Here is a 14791-nt window from a genome sequence, read left to right as displayed (position 1 = left end):
TAGGGTCTTAGGGTTGTGTGTCTTGTTTAACTAAGAAATAAAATATACCATTCTACAGGATAAGGTCTGACAATCTTTAAAACCTAAGACTATTCCTGTAGCTTTTAGTAGGAATGATTAAGTAGAAAATTGCCTTAAATATTTCCTGGGTGAGGCAAATGAATGATAATTAAATTGATTAAATGGAAATGCAGTTGTGATGTATTGGATGCTTTCACATGGAAAACGTACTTCATAAACATATGAAGAATAAATGGGTTTTATGAGAAAAGACTGAGGTATTTGTATAAAATACTTTGACTTCGGAACAGCTCTAACAGTCACAGTGGATCACATTGGAGGTAATATCTTAAGTGTGTATGTAAAGACATCAAACCATAGGACAAATACTTTTTGCATAACTCATGTGAAATACTTATCAAGTTAAATGATATTACAGACATGAATAAGGCAGGCATATGGGATTTGCTCTAACCTAGCTGAAAATAACACTAAAAACCAACTGTGTCTCCTTTTCTTCACTTGTTCAGATTGAGTATCGCTAGAAGCTGATTCCTGTCCAGAGGGTGCAATTGCAGAGTAAACTCATGAGCAACTGGGGACATACACTGCTATTCACTGGGCATGACTGCCAGTCCCAGACACCTCCCTCAACAGGAGTTTGGTATAGTCTACCGATCTTTGAGTATTTAGAGAGCTCAGAGAAAGAGTCCCCTTGTCTTTTCTAGGCAAGAAGAATTCTGTCAGATGAATCATATAAACATTTGCATTTCAGTGTTTAGTAACATAAATTTATAATAAAATAGAGGAAAGTAAACTCAACTTCCCCTGGAAGAACAAGCTGTTTATTCTGTTTATTCCATTGCAAATACCTCCCCTCCCCAGCATGTCTATGATGACTGACTGAATGACATTTTCCCTTTACCTGGCATGTCACGGCTTCTGCAGTTGAACCAAGTGCTATAAAGGAGCAAGTAGAGCTGTGACTTCGGTGTAACAAATGATCTGTCCTCACCTCTTCCACGCCCATTGCTCACATGAGCAGTCTGACAGCATGCCACCTCCTTTTCCCATGGGGACCTTTAACCTGGCCAGATTACAGCACTTATGTACTGGGTGAGGGAGACAAAAATGCTGTACCAGATCTGAGAACTGTGAACTAAGCTTAAACTGACTGTAAATTCCCAGGCTGAAGGCAGAAAAACACTACTGACTGGGAGAAGAGCAGGTACAACTTACTCAGATTCAGGTTAAATTTATAAATATGTGTCACTCACACTGTGCATGTACATCTACATCAGAACATGGCATGTAGAACAGGGAATGAGAAATACAGCCTGCAATCAAAACTGCAGGGGAAGCCTGGGTGAGAAATATGCAGTGTAATTATTATAGCTTAAGCTGGTAAGGACATTGGGGCAAATGTCACTATTTGTGCAAGAGTGTGTGATGGGATTTGTATACAGGCATTATTCAGGACATCAAGAAGTTTTACAGTTCTTCTAGAAGCACAGTTACCCTTGCAGGCTATGCTGGGTGGTATTCTGTTAAAGGTGAAAGGAGTATTTACTGAACCACTGACACTGTTGTATGAAATATAGTTTCATACACGCCAGCGTTGGCTTCAGAAATTCACACCACAGCCCTCCACTGATGTGGGCCAGGACATGGGTGGAGTAAAGCGGCTATGTGGTAATGCACTGCAATCAGACAAGAGATTTGACAAGAGACTGGAAAATATTTTTCCAGCAATGGGACTGATTAGACATTCACAGCTAGAGCTGCAGAGCTGTAGAAATGCAAATAGATTTGTTCTCTGTAATGGCAGCAATTACTGCTTTGCTTCATCCTATAGCTGGATGAAAGCAGAGAGAAAAGAGCTGACATTTCTGCACACTAGGATTGTTCCTTCATTATTACCATGCTCCCAGGTTTTTATGTGTACCGGACAAAGCACCCATGAATATACTGCAGTGTAGCCTTTTAGGGATGGAATAATGAGGTATATAGTCTAATAGCTCTTTTCTTGCTCTAATTTCTCTGCCTCCACGTTCATTTCATGACTATAAAGATCAGAGAAAGCAGATTATATTCCTAAATAAACCAGACTGAAGAACATTCCCTTCTTGGAGGATGCTGGTACTACATCACTGAGCATTGCCTACTGTGAACTGTGGTAACTTTTGTTCTTGATATTATTATACAGCAGCTGTAGCCAAATTTGTTTAACACACAAACACAGTTTTAAGGAGCATCTGTTTAGACTTCATTGTAAACTTAAAGTTGCAAAAATCCCCCCCCCCCCTCTTTTTTTTCCATAAATCTCATATGGACAATCAATTACTCAAAATGCTTGCCAGCAGCAGCGTGTACCATAGGCTGAACCACAGCTCACAAAATACTGCTCACTTCACATTAGAGAAATCTTTCCTAAATCAGGCAGGATATCCACAGATGTGAAGAGTTTTTTGAAGACTATTCACAAAAATAAGAAGTGCTTCAGAAATCAGGAAACATTAGCTGTTTTATGTTGCCTGATGGTATAGCTCCAAGTAATTAAGTTAACAAGTATTTTGGGAATTTATTAACAAAACTTTAAGAAGTGGCCCTAACATCTCTACTTCCTTCAGTTTGGAGTTCTTGCTATGCTGAATTGTGTATTTATTATTATTTTAAATATTACATTCCAGTGTTTAATACACAGGCACACACTTTTTATTTATTATTATTATTATTATTATTATTTTCCCACAATAACAATTTCTCCTGTAGTATAATCATTGGTCTATGTTATGGAGCACTGAAAGGGTTAGAGACCTTACAGAATTACTTTCTCTTGTCAAACACCTCAAACATCTACTGAAGTCAACAGAAGTTTGGGCTGCAGAAGGAAATAATGATGATAATATTTTTTCTAGTAACTGAATATATGGTAAAAGACAGAATATGAGAGACAAGACAGAGGAGCACAGCAGGGCTGCCTGCAGAAATAGCACTAGCAACAAGAGAACAGGGAATAAATCTTAATCCCATATGATAGATGAAGAAGGCTCAAGACTAGAAATGAATGTTAAATATCCACTCAGTCTCCTGAAGCTGCGTGGGCTGGGAAGGGGGCGATCACCAGTTCCGACCAGTTTCCCGAGTCCGTGTATTAACTGCACTGTGCCACCCCCTGCTGTCCGTATCCTGTCCAAGCAGCAGTCATTTAATCCAGTTAAACCTTGTTGGAAGCAAACGATGTTTTCTGTGGCACAGAACTAACAGAGTAGCGTTGTCTTGCACTATCCTTCTAATTCCTGAAATCTTACAGGAGCGTGGCTCTGGGATGTTCTCAGCTCCCAGAACAAACCCAGAAAGGGAGCTGCAAGTATAACTTTGGTACATTCTGTTTGCCACTTCTCTAGCTAACACTTCAGCTGAGCAGTTGGGATGTGACACTGCTTCAAAAGGACAGGCAGGATTCTGCACCAAAGCCTCTGGCCCACAAGGCATTCCGTTGGTACCATACAGCATAACACTTTGGCCTGGCCTAAGGAGTCCCGGAGGATGAACTCTTCCTGCTCTTCCTCGTCTTCTTGCAGCTCCAGCCTGAAGAATACCGGAGCCTTGTTTGTTCTAGAAAGACTATTTGTACCTGCTTCTGCTAGTTGAAAATATTTTTGATCTCAAATTAATTTTAGTGAGTGTTAGAACTTCTAAAGGATAAAGAACATACCTAGAAGCTCCATTTACATTCACTGAAGCTTGAGTCTATTTGGTGGTGTAGAAAGCAGAGCTGCCTGCAACACCTTGCCAGGAGAAAAAGCCCAGATGAAAGGAGGAATTGTGGCACTAAGGATTTTACATTTCCACTACACTTTGATGTTCAGCTTTCACTTTCCTCCCTTCCCAAAGCTAGCTAACACTATGGTGTGTGACTACATGCTTCTAAGTGGTTGAATCTGCCTCCAGGCACCCTCCCTGTAGTCTTCCTTGCTACATTTGAAAGATCATCTGCCTCTCCAGCATCTGTTCAAGAGTGATGACGATCAATGCTACAGGAAGAGAAGGGGCGTCCCAATGGCAATTTTATCAACTGGAAATCATACGTGAGGCTTTTGATATGGGTTAGCAAGAGGAAATTTAGAATAGGTTAGAAAGCTATAATGATCAAACAGATCTAAGAAGGGAGAGAAAGAGGGGAAAGTAACTCTGCTTTAAAGGCAGAAGCCCCTGCAGAAAAGGAAGTATGAAGGCACAGATATCTCAGCATAGCATCTTGGCATTGCTCTGTTACATATTCCCTGGAGATAGGGGCTTATATGATATCACTATAGAAGGAAGACAGCATTCCTGCAGGGATATCGGCTGAATAACACCACAGTGTTTCCATGTTAAAAAAGCACCAAAAGATAAAAAAAATAAGTCCTCAAACAAGATCTTTATTAATGACATAGTTGTATTCTTTGGATTGTGCAGCTTTAATTTTGCAGTTGGATCATATTTTCCAGTTCTTTACAATGAGGCATTAAAAAATAGAATATGAGCTCTTTGAACAATGAGAACATCCCATAGTGTGGCACCTACATTAAAATATCAAAGATAATGAGGTTTGCCAATAAAGCCAGGCTTAATAGTCCAAGGTGTGGCACACCTCTGAAAGGTTCTCCTTTGCTTCAGCATCTGTCCTGGCTGTTCCTAAAGGTTTTTGTCCTTGTAGCACAACGAAGTTAGTATCTAGTAGTGGAAAAAATATATGCATGCAGAGATTGAATAATTAGTTCTTTCAAAGCAGAAGCCATACAGAGGCCAGGACCTAATGAAGAGATGAAACATTGAAACAACACTGAAAAAAGTTTTGAATGACATTGCTACAGGCTCCTTGTTTATGGCCCATGACAAGTTAACCTCATGGTGTAGGATATGTTTTTCCTCAGCAGAGAAGCTCTTCCTAAAGCTCTTTAATCAGGGGTGGGGACAGTATTTGAGTATGTTTGTGGGGATGCTTGTCCTTCACAAACTGTCTGTGGGCAAATCACTGGAAAATGTGTTAAGCTGCTACCAGTGTGCCTTACTGAAGTGGAAGCAGAAGCAGCCTGTCTGGATGCTCCATAGCAAAGGCTTTTCCAGGTAAACCTTAGGGTTTAAAGATTTAAATCTGATTCAAATTTAGATAATTTAAAGAATCAGTGGGAAAAAAATGGAATTTGTTCTTCCCTTATATTGAATATTTTTGCCTTTACAACCGAGTGGCTATGAAATGACAATTCAGCAAGAGAATAACGTGAATACTCCGAAGGAATGAAGTTTGACTTAAATAAACATCAGGTGACCATTGGCACCCAAAGAGACAAATTTTTTGGGGGAGAGGGAGAAGTTACTTTTTGTCTCAACTCACTGAGAAAAAATGACAAAATTTATGTGCTTGCAATTATCATTAGATCTTAATTTTTGGCAGGTTTAACTACTACCTTCTCTTCCCATTTATTTTTGAGTTGTGTGTTCATGAATGTGCCAGTTTGATAGCCCCAAAGACAGAGAGCATCTGCTTGCCTGTAAAGGAAATATATTTACAACATTCACTTCCACAAACTGCTCCCAAAAGAGTGCTTCAGTCACACACTGGAGGGACTAGCATGAGGATTGGTAATGGAAAGGCCCCATCATCTTGCCAAGCATACTAATAAGGCTGCAATTTGCCAGTGAGAGGTTGCATCAGTTTTGCAGTCTATTCCTTTTACTAGAAATGCCACGTAACAAGTCGTTCAGGCTTCTGGGTCACTTCCAAGCCTGTAAGTGTTCCCATAACTAATGTAATTTTGCTGGTGCTGTCTTCAGATCATTGTTTAGCAATTCTGGTAACTAGTTTGTACTATGAAAACTAAGTAAAGCCATATGAAAATCAGGCTGATTATTAATATTCTGACATCTAGCTACCATGGATAACAAATTTAGCTAATAGACTGCCTCATGCCTATGATATCCCTAGTTTACTAATAACCATTCACCAGAGTTGTTTAATTTACTGAGTTTTTCAGAGTTCTTGGACAGATCAGTGTTTGAAGTAACCTGTGAAGACTGATGCTTCCTTGATAATTCTTAATCTTCCTTTACAACCAATACCACAAGTTGGAGAGAAGAGCGCTGTGACCCAGCCCAGCGCAGGCTTTGCAAACTGTTCGCACCACACCATGAACGAGGGCACTGGTAGTCGCTCTTGCTGATTTAGAATTGGAGCATTGCCTTGCTCTGGTTACCGTGAATCTGGACGCCAACATACCAGGTCCTCAGCGTGGATAGGTTCCCCACTACTAGCCTAGCAAAGAGATCTAAATAAAGAACAGTGGTGGTGCAGTGGGGGATGGTGGCAGTGAAGTTTTGTTTGGGGTAAAATGAAATGAAATGCTTTTTCTCTTCCCTTTTCATTAATCGTCCAAAAATCAACTCAAAATCTGCCTTTGGATTGGCCTTGCATTTCTCCAGCCTCTGACATTCAGCAAAACCTTGCTTTCCTCCACAGCCTGGGCAGGATGCCGTGCACGGCGCAGTGCTGCCCAGGCACTTATGACTTTCCGAGCCTTCCCCACCGCCCTCACGCACAAAACCGGACAACCGCGACGAAGAAGGCTGTCAGAGCTGGGGATTTCAGCGGCCTCCAAGCGAACTCCTCCTCTCCGCGGCCCTCCGGACCCCAGGGGCCGGGGCCTCAGGCAGAGCGCGGCCGCCACCTGCTGGCTGCTGCCGGGCAACGCCGGCGCGGCCCGGCCCGTGAGGGTGGCGTTAGGCCTCGGAGCTCCGAGCGAGGGTTCCCCACGGACCAGGCCCATACACGAAAGCGTTGTGTTAAATTTTTCTCGCTGCAGTACCAGGTGCTGAAGTGAAATACTTGTATTTGCTGCTTCTCTCATTGCCTCTCATTGTGGTGGAAAGAAATTCTGATGGGCTGTTTCTTTAACAGGGAAAGGAGCTTACAAACTGTTCAAGCAAACGTGCTGTGTGCTACACGTATGACTCAGCTCAACAGCAAAACAGGATTATTCAGGATATTATTAAAACCATAAGTAAGGCTCTAGCACTGAATGACTAATTCAGGATCAAACACAAAAGCTTTCTGGCTATGTTAGAAGGCTGTTTCGGAAAGATGTCAAAATGGGATTATGATTTGGACAGGAAACTAGATTGTGTAGTAACCCACTTACATTTGTCAGCCCTCAGGCTCTGGCAGTGCTCTCTGATGCTGGCCTCACCATGGCTCTTCTCTCTTCCATTGTACATGAAGTTTTGAGTCACCTGAATGGTGATGGCAAAAAGGGCTTTTCAGATACCCACGATAGTAGACCAAATGGTGTACCATAGATTAGAGCAGGGTGCTGGCCTTCAGAGTTGTCTCTCAGCTCTGCCACTGGCACAGGATGACAGTCCCATCACAGAATTATAGGGTGGCATGTGTTGGAAGGGAACTTAAGATCATCTAACTCCAACTCCCTTGCCATAGGCAGGGATGCCAACCACTAGATCAGGTTGACCAAGGCCCCATCCAGCCTGGCCTTGAAGACCTCCAGAACATCCACAACTTCTCTGAGGAACCTGTTCCAGTGCTTCCCGATCCTTACAGTGAAAGATTTCTTCCTAATGTCTAATAAATCTATCCTCTTCAAGATTAAGACCATTACCCCTTGTCCTATCATTATCTACCTGAGTAAAGAGTCCTTCTCCATCCTTTTTATAAGACCCCTCTAAGTATTGGAAGGCCACTATGAGGTCTCCCCAGAGCCTTCTCTTCTCCAGGCTGAACATCTCCAGCTCTCTCAGCCTTTCTTCATAGGAGAGGTGTTCCAGCCCTCTGATCATCTTTGTAGTCCTTCTCTGGACTCCCTCTAGCAGGCCCACATCTTTCTTGTGCTGGAGGCCCCAAACCTGAATGCAGTACTTCAGGTAGGGCCTTACAAGGCAGAGTAACCTGTCAGCAAGTGCATTTCCCCACTTCTAAAGTGAGGGCAGTATTCTGCTTTCTAAACATCAATCCATACTTAAAAGGTATTTTATGATCTTTGAATGAGACAGGCTATTTAGTAGACATGTAAGAGGTAATGCTATGCTTTCTGGATTCCATATAATTTATAAAATATAAGGCAAATTGTGGATTTCTGTATGTACCAGATAAGGTAGCATTAATAGGAAGATTACTGAAAGCTGTTTGAATCAAGTCGTTCATCATGGAAGGACGTGGTGGGTGGAAAACCCATTCACCTGCTGGTCGCAAATAGTAATGAACATTGGTTTGAAATCTAGCTGGCACTCAGTTACTAATGGCATTCCTCAGAGCTGGATATTGGGAGGTATTCAGTATGTGATCAGGCTCAAAATAACTTGTTCTGACTTTGAAGTTTGCCTTGTTTTCATCAGGGGATTGGGTCAGAGACCTCCAGAGGTCAATTCCATGCTGTTCTATGATTCTGCAACAAAAGAGTGGCATAGACAACCTCAGTCAGAAGGTTGTTTGAAGGGAGAGAAACGGCAATCAGCTGTACCCATATTCTGATGATCAATGGGGGGTAGCTGCATAATCCAGACCAGGTTTGCAAGAGAACTGAACAACATCAGATAGGTTCTTCTGCTTTCATAAATTTCATTTTATGATAAATGAAAAAATTCATTTCATGGTCCATAGAGATGGTATGAACGCATGCTCTTTATTCTCCCCAACTCAAATAAATGAAGTGGGTTGTAAGGACAGCTGGAAGGAAAAAATAAGGTGAGCAATTTTATAAAATATTCAGTTTTGTGTTTTTAATCTGAGAAACAGCAGTCTTCTTGTACAAGAAGGCATCAGTGGTGCAGTATGTAGGTTAGTCACTGTATCTAGTCTGTATATGACCTTACATTTTTATTGCAGTTTCACTATTAGTCGTTGTCTTTACAGATGAAGAGTTTTGCTTTTTCTTTCTCTCTCTTTTTTTTTTTTTTTCTGATCAGTGACATCATCCTACTCTAAATTTGCAGTATGCTCATAAATAGCACAGAACAGATAAAGCCACTAATGCTTCCAATAATGGAAATGACAAAAAGGAGTGAAGACTGGTGTTTTAACATGTCTGTTTTTGTTGCTGCTAAGCTTCACAGAGGGGCTAGTTAGCTGGGAAGAGGTGAAGGCACAAAGAGCAAGCAAGAGCCAAATCATTATATTAAAGAAGTGGATGATTTTTCTGTATAAGTTGTGGAGCTGGCTATGGGCAGAGGCTAATTAGCATTTCAAGAACCACCTTGATGCATAAAGTCTTTTCTGCAGCAGGAAGTGATATAATCCTAGCTGGTTTTCTTCAGTATTGCAGTCTCTGTATTTCTAAAGAAGGTGAGAAGAAGGAAAAACTGCCTGGGAAGCTAATTGTTGAATATGGAATGATGGGTACTAAGATGACTGAATCAAAAGAAAACATAGTAGAGAAGATGGAATTACAAAATAGCTAAAGGAATAGTCTGGAGGCAGAATATGTTCTGCTGTAACATGCTATTTATAGCATCACAGAACTGTAGACTAACTCAGGTTGGAAGGGACCACAGGACATCTCTAGCTCTACTCAAAGCAGTGTCAGCAATGAGGTCAAATCAGGGTGCTCGGGGCTTTAGCCAGTTCATTCTTGAAAATCTTCAAGGGTGGAGATCGCACAGCTTCTCTGGATGACTTGGTCCAATGCTTGACTGTTCTCATGGCAAAAATGTTTTTGCTTGTGTCAAGTCAGAGCCTCTTTTATTTAATGTGCCTCAGTCATTTTGTCCTCCTGTCATGCACTGCTATGAAGAACCTGGCTGGGAAACACTTTAGATGGTTTGTTGTCTTCTTAATACTCTAAACAAGTAAAAGCTGAAGAAAGGCTCCTATATTATTTTAACGTTATCTGTGTCTCAGATGTCTCACATGGAGAATCTGACTATCTGGTGGGTGAACAAGCAATCCTCTGAGTTTGCTTATAACAAAACTTTTAAAGAAACGGATCTTTTCTGCTCCAGTCCATGCATACCAATGAGTTACTGCCTATATGCTTTCAAATGTTGGGCAGCATTTTATCAGTTTGACAGATGTGATCCTGTGTAACATGCTCTAGGTGACCCTGCTTGGCAGGGGGGTTGGACTAGATGATCCCTGGAGGTCCCTTCCAGTTTCAGCCATTCTGTCATTCTGTGCAGTAAGCTGGCCAGTTAGAAGAGACTAAAGATTGCACACTCCATGCTACTAGAGAATAGGATATTCCTCTGTTTTAAATTTCTGTTGCACTGTTCACCCTGAAGCAGCTCAAAGTACTTTGTAAACAGTTCAAAAATTCCTGTGTACGTGATAGAGATCATGTCATTGTCCATCTTGATTCAGAGGGAAGCAATGGCCCGTTAACATGTCTCACTACTTAGTAAAGCCATACAGTTTTGTACAGCCTGAAGCAATGCGTAGTGTGGGCTGAAGCAGAGATCTCTCCCTCAGTCATACGCTATTCCAAATGCTGCTGCAGCCAAGAAGCTGGGTTGCAGAGGCATATGAGTGGTCTGCAGCTAGAGACATAGGGGGTGGTGGTATTTGGAGACCACACTGGGTGTCAATTCTTAAGGGATTCATGAAGACCAGGGAAGACACTAGGAGATCTAACCAGAAGTATTTATTCCTGCAGTAAAAAGCTTCTACTTCCACGGCAGTTGGAAAGAAGCTTTTTAAAACGACACCAAAATAAACAAACCAAACAAACGTGCTCCTGCCCCGTGGCAGGGCTTTCCTTTGGGGAAAAATCTGGACTTGATTTTTTTTTTTTTTTTCCTATTTTGCATATTTTTCCATTTTTCCATTTGCATATTTTTCAAGAGTGCATGATTTACATTTTTACTTGCTTCCTAGAGAGCCTACTGGGTATTAAACTTCATTTTGCTTTTAGTGTCCTGGTATTACAGGTTCTGTTCGTCTCCCCAGCCACACACCTTTTGTGTTCCCTATAATGCAAATCTTTCGATGTCCTTAGTATGCTGAGGGGTTCTTATGGAAGACACAAATAATTATACCCTGCTGTTCACCACATCTGCTTATGAGAAGGACTGGGCTTTCTGCGTGATCAACTCTGCTGCAGTAAACAATGTCAGATGTTTGTTGTGAAATGGCTACAAATACTAAGACTGAACTTGTAGCAAAACATACTTGAATGCATCAAAGTACTCTTGGAAGCACGTTCAGCTCTGTGTGGGTGTTAGTGGCCTGGAAAACACTGTTTTATATCAGTATCTTAATTTAACTGAGCTTCTGATCCATAAGTTGACAAGTCATACAAATTAGAGTGTTGGTGTGGTGGTGGTGTTGTTTTGTTTGTTTGTTTAATACTTTGTAACTTTTAGAACTGCTAGAGCTCTGAGAATTATGTCTAAGAGAGTGTCTCTTCCCTTTTTACTCCCTTTGTGAAATTCTGTTCTGGATTTGCCAAACATCTTTAAACAAAGTGACAAGCAGGAACTACCCTTTGTGACTGCAGCTGTGAGTTGCTGTTTGCAATAACACAGGCAGCAGAAGAATTATTTTAGATTCATACTGACTGAAAAATCAGAGCTACCACAATGGGGCAGTGAGTTACACATTTACAACTAAACACACCAATTCTTTTCCTGCTGGGGCTCGGGGTTAGGTTGTCTTCTTTGGAGAATGCTGGAGAGGCCCCAAAAGAATACCAACACGGGTACTACATTCAAATGAATGTCTGCTTACTAGTTTTATTTCCAGTCGTGGGCTGAATATCTGGTTTCAAAATATTAGTGGACATTATTAAAGCCAGACATCTGAAGCATGTTCAGAGGGGCTTATCAGGGGAGGGCAAATGGTCTCTATACAGTTTTCCCTTTTTTTCTCTCAGTTAATCTTTACAGCACCATGCTACTTGAACACTCCCCCTCACCAGTTTCTGTTTCCACCAAAAATAAAGATTTTATTCTTGCCTGTGAGTAGGTTAAGCATTTGCTATTTATAGGTGGTGTATGGAATAAAGTTAGACCTGTTTTAATTACATCATTTGGTAGAAATGTGCGGTAGAAAATAATCTTAAAATTAGGAAAAAAAAACTACTTTTCCTGTACATGAAGTAGTTCTGACCTAAAACAGAAATTATCCTCTGGGAAGGCAAGAGTTTATGTGGTATAACAGCTGATAATCATTGTAAAGGTAGTTGCTTAGTTTATGGAGAGCTCCACAACAGAGGAATATCTTCTGTTACGCTTAATGTGGCCCCATTTTTCCTTGCAGAAACAATTTCCAAAATTCAGAAGACTCACATAGCACTGCACAGTAGATTCAAGCCAAGAAACATTTCATTTTGCTCTGCTGAAGAACAGAGCAGCTTCCAAGTTGTAAAGCTTGTTGTTCCTAAGCTCAATACTGTCTCACATCAGCACACCCCATTAGTATATTCCATTAAGCTTCAGTTAGAAGGTAATATAGAACATGCTCATAACCTAGCTAAACATATATTCATTTGCCAAACTACACAAACATCTATGGAAATTGTAAGTGCAAAGAAAAATCCTATCTCTAGAGTCATGCGGTGCTTAATAAACAACTACTGCATGCTGATCTCCTTGAGCATACATTGCCAAATCGTTACTGAGAAATGGAACCTCTGCCTACTGTCAATTTGTCAATACATCGACAGCGATAGTCCTGTCTCCTGTTACTATGAAGCCAGAGCAGGCTACCTATTGTTGAGAAGAAGCTTATAAAGTAATCTTACTTTAGAGGAGGAAATGAATACACTTTTTTTTTTCTTTTTCTTTTTTTCTTTTTTGAAAGACTATTTTCTAGTAAAAGTGGTGAATATTCTGTTTAAACAGTATACTAGTGGAAAGAACTTGTCTCTTAGTCTTTAAAAGTTCATTATTACTGGGAGGAGTTTGGGTAGGCATAATGATGCTAGAACAAAATCTTTGGATAGTTATGTCAGGATGTGTGGCATTGATGTAGACACTGTAAAGTTGAACTTTTTCCTGCTGCTGCTGCTTTTTAGGAACACTTACTAATTCAGCCCACCCTTTCCTCCCTTAGGAGGCATATAGGGGGCAATCGAAAGTATACAGTTAAATGTGAGGAAAAAACAGTTTCACGTGACAATGGAATCTTGGTACCACAAACAGTTGAATTTGAAACATATGAAGTGTCTACTTTGGTTTTGATGGAACACCCAATCTCATAACAGTTTTTTTGGGTAAAAAATATTTGAAGTTGTATTTTCTGTTTCTTGATATCTCTTTCCATGTCTCTCATGTATTTATATATATAGGTGTATGCATGTATAGAAACAAAACTGGTTTTGGTTTTCAAACTAAATCATTTAAGATTCAGTTTTTAAAAGAAGGTACTAGAAAAAGATAAAAGAGAAAAATGTATTTGCGTACTCTAAATTCTAGCCAAGTATCTTAGCATGAAGTGTCTCCCCATGGCTATAGTTTGCTAAGCTGAATACATGCAAAGTATAATTTCTCTTTTGCTTAGAGCTTTAGAAGGTATCAAATGTTCTAAAACAACACGTCAGTAGCTGAGACTGAAAAACCATGCACTTTTTAAAGGAGCATTCTCCTTAAAGTTTCCAAGGGTATGGCTCTGCCCTGTATTTTTTCTGTTATTATCTCAGCTTTTATTGATCATATGCAGTGAGTGTTTCAATATTAATTTGTTGAATGGCAAGGCAAATGATTCTTGACTGCCCATTAGAAGAAGTGTGAAGACTTGCTCTTTAAGTATCAGAAGAGACTTTGCCCAACGTCAGTCACTCCAGTTAAACCAAGATGCACAAAGAAAAGTATTTTGATTAAAGTTCACTTTTAAACACTGATAACCGTGAAATAATCTGATACACTTATTCTAAAGCAAGCATCCATGTGCTCACAAACTTGTACTGGAATTAATCAGGGCAAAATAATGAGTGTGGCTGTCTTTTGAATATGAAAGAGTCCTACCTCTTCAGTCAGAGAAGGTTATGTGAACCTGAACAGCTAATAATAATCACCTGCATCTTTTCCTTAAAATACTATTTTAAAACACTGTGAGCAATGAAGGCATAGTATTATTTTCTGTCTAGCTCTCTCCCCTTGTCAGAGACCTCAGCATTGTATGCTTACACTGTTTTGTGGTTAAACCGTTAGATTTTGTGCCAGATGTTCCCCCTCATCCGCAAGGCATTATATTGCCAATTGCACCCAGTGCCCATTAGCAAAATAAGAATGATTGCCAGGGAAGTATTGAGATAAAAGGCAGTAAATAAGTATTGAGACAGCAAAGGTAGAACAAAGGCGCAAAAGGCAGAATATTTTGAGATAAGACTGTGAGTATCACAGAGAGCAGAACAAGAAAGGATAGGAAGAGCATGAAACAAAGGGGAAAGAAACAGAGGAAGAGAAGGCTACAGACTACACAGGGAAGAAAACTACAAATGGAAACTGGTATCTTCCAATCCAAGGGCAGTATTTCTTCAGCTATGGTATCTCCTTTTTTGCCTCATTTATGTGGATGTGGATACTTCAAGTTTTATACCCAATTAAAATGCAAGAAAATACTTACCTTGAGCTATTATTGCATTATAGGTTAAAGTATGGTGTGTCCTTCCTCTTTGCCATTAAATTTAGAGGAAGTTGCGTGTGTCTGTCAGATTTTCAGGGTACCCACCTTTTTCAAATAGTGCTGCACGAAGAGGGATGGATTTTTTTTTATTTTTATTTTTTTTAATAGATAATTTCTAAATTATTGTCTAATGATTTCATCTTTGGAATAAATAAATTTTTTCATCTTTAGAGTAAATAA

At 40.3% G+C, this 14791-nt stretch overlaps 1 protein-coding gene and 1 long non-coding RNA gene across 8 annotated transcripts in view; one reads left to right on the top strand and one right to left on the bottom strand.

Annotated features, from left to right (window-relative positions):
• SLC9A9 (solute carrier family 9 member A9) overlaps positions 1 to 14791 on the bottom strand; it is a 228530-nt gene that overhangs the window by 196259 nt on the left and 17480 nt on the right. The window lies entirely within an intron of this gene.
• LOC118171716 lies at positions 9259 to 14358 on the top strand. Its single transcript, XR_004753347.1, has 3 exons — positions 9259 to 9313; positions 12885 to 12886; positions 14346 to 14358. It is a non-coding gene; the product is annotated as an uncharacterized LOC118171716 (long non-coding RNA).

The sequence above is a fragment of the Oxyura jamaicensis genome, chromosome 9 (genome assembly GCF_011077185.1).
Source record: "Oxyura jamaicensis isolate SHBP4307 breed ruddy duck chromosome 9, BPBGC_Ojam_1.0, whole genome shotgun sequence".
Lineage (NCBI taxonomy): Eukaryota > Metazoa > Chordata > Aves > Anseriformes > Anatidae > Oxyura > Oxyura jamaicensis.
This window is presented reverse-complemented; position numbering and strand designations above follow the sequence as displayed.